This window comes from Schistocerca nitens, chromosome 9 (assembly GCF_023898315.1).
Source record: "Schistocerca nitens isolate TAMUIC-IGC-003100 chromosome 9, iqSchNite1.1, whole genome shotgun sequence".
NCBI lineage: Eukaryota > Metazoa > Arthropoda > Insecta > Orthoptera > Acrididae > Schistocerca > Schistocerca nitens.
Window position 1 is genome coordinate 32085277 of NC_064622.1, and position 2092 is coordinate 32087368.

At 49.3% G+C, this 2092-nt stretch overlaps 1 pseudogene; it reads left to right on the forward strand.

Annotated features, from left to right (window-relative positions):
• The first annotated feature begins 1125 nt into the window (after nucleotides 1-1125).
• LOC126204507 (5S ribosomal RNA) lies at nucleotides 1126-1243 on the forward strand (annotated as a pseudogene).
• The last annotated feature ends 849 nt before the right edge of the window (nucleotides 1244-2092 follow it).

Here is a 2092-nt window from a genome sequence, read left to right on the forward strand (position 1 = left end):
TGATATAGTATCATATACTGACAGGGGATAGCACACTAACTTACTGGAAGCCATACCGTATAACAAAGTATCTGCAACCATTAGTAGAAGAGTTTATGGGATCTTAGAACTGAGTGATGGCCCTTGGAGGGCGAGTACAGCAGTTGCGCCGAAGAAGTCGGTGGACGGAACAAGGAGCTACAGACTTTGCCGTGACCACAGATATCTAAATGTACGAACCATTTCGGCTGCTTATCCCATTCCAAACATCACAGGGACTTAGGATAATCTGGATCAGGATCGGTTCTTTACAAAAATGGCTCCCAGGAGTGGGTAAATCAATTAGAAGTGATACCTGATGAAAGGCCGAAAACAGTGTTTACGTTATCGTGTGGCCACTTTCATTACAAGCGCATGCCGTTTGTACTAAGGAACACACCGACAACTTTTAAGGGTTGTTAGATGGGGTACTGAGAGCATAAAGCCAAATACTTGTATCTAGATGACGTTATTGCCTTTTCAGAGGATTAACCGGAGCGTTTGAGGATGTCTTTATTAGACTACATGCGGCGGGGCGGGGGTCCGTTCTCTTCGTATTGTTATAACATTCACACAGTTCAATCCACCTGCCTCGACAGACTTCTTGTCTGCTAACTGTCTCTCCATTCTGTCGTAATAGGTACCATCAGGTTGGTTTAAACCTAATACCTATCAGATAGAGGCCGCAAAACTCTTGTTAAAAATCAGTTCCTGAAAGTTCATGCTAAATATCGGACGTTCGGGTTCTACCTTCCTGTAGCAAGATGTTTAAACTTCTGTTGACTACTTATTGCCAATAAGACTCATGAAATGGCTGTCAAGCCCGTATTTACGCCTGCACTAATATCGGCTCTGCAAGTTTACAGTTGTAAAGATGTGCTACACAGAGTCATACCAAAGCAGCCAGAAATTTTGCAAATTCTGCCTGAATATTCACGACCTGGAAAAGTCACTGACCCAAAATTTTACGTGACTTAAACATTCGCCTGATTCAGTAGTCCTCCTCTGCAAGAAGTGCTTGCCATAATATTCCGCCACAAATGCGAAATATGCTACACGGGTTTTCTAAGTTCGATTAGAGTATTTCACACGCGACTATCATTCATGGCCAACGGCCTTGTCGCAGTGGTAACACCGGTTCCCGTTAGATCACCGAAGTTAAGCGCTGTCGGGCTGGGCTAGTACTTGAATGGGTGACCATCCGGTATACCGAGCGCTGTAGGCAAGCGGGGTGCACTCAGCCCTTCTGAGGCAAACTGAGGAGCTACTTGATTGAGAAGTAGCGGCTCCGGTCTCGGAAACTGACATACGGCCGGGAGAGCGGTGTGCTGACCACATGCTCCTCCATATCCGCATCCAGTGATGCCTATGGGCTAAGGATGACGCGGCGGCCTGTTGGTACCGTTGAGCCTTCATGGCCTGTTAGGGAGGAGTTTTTATCTTTCATACGAAATCACATAAAAAACGAACGCTAAAATCCTTCCCTCTCAAGTCACTTTTTGTCAGCGAAAACCGAACCGAATTCCCGCTTTACATACTACACTCCTGGAAATGGAAAAAAGAACACATTGACACCGGTGTGTCAGACCCACCATACTTGCTCCGGACATTGCGAGAGGGCTGTACAAGCAATGATCACACGCACGGCACAGCGGACACACCAGGAACCGCGGTGTTGGCCGTCGAATGGCGCTAGCTGCGCAGCATTTGTGCACCGCCGCCGTCAGTGTCAGCCAGTTTGCCGTGGCATATGGAGCTCCATCGCAGACTTTAACACTGGTAGCATGCCGCGACAGCGTGGACGTGAACCGTATGTGCAGTTGACGGACTTTGAGCGAGGGCGTATAGTGGGCATGCGGGAGGCCGGGTGGACGTACCGCCGAATTGCTCAACACGTGGGGCGTGAGGTCTCCACAGTACATCGATGTTGTCGCCAGTGGTCGGCGGAAGGTGCACGTGCCCATCGACCTGGGACCGGACCGCAGCGACGCACGGATGCACGCCAAGACCGTAGGATCCTACGCAGTGCCGTAGGGGACCGCACCGCCACTTCCCAGCAAATTAGGGACACTGT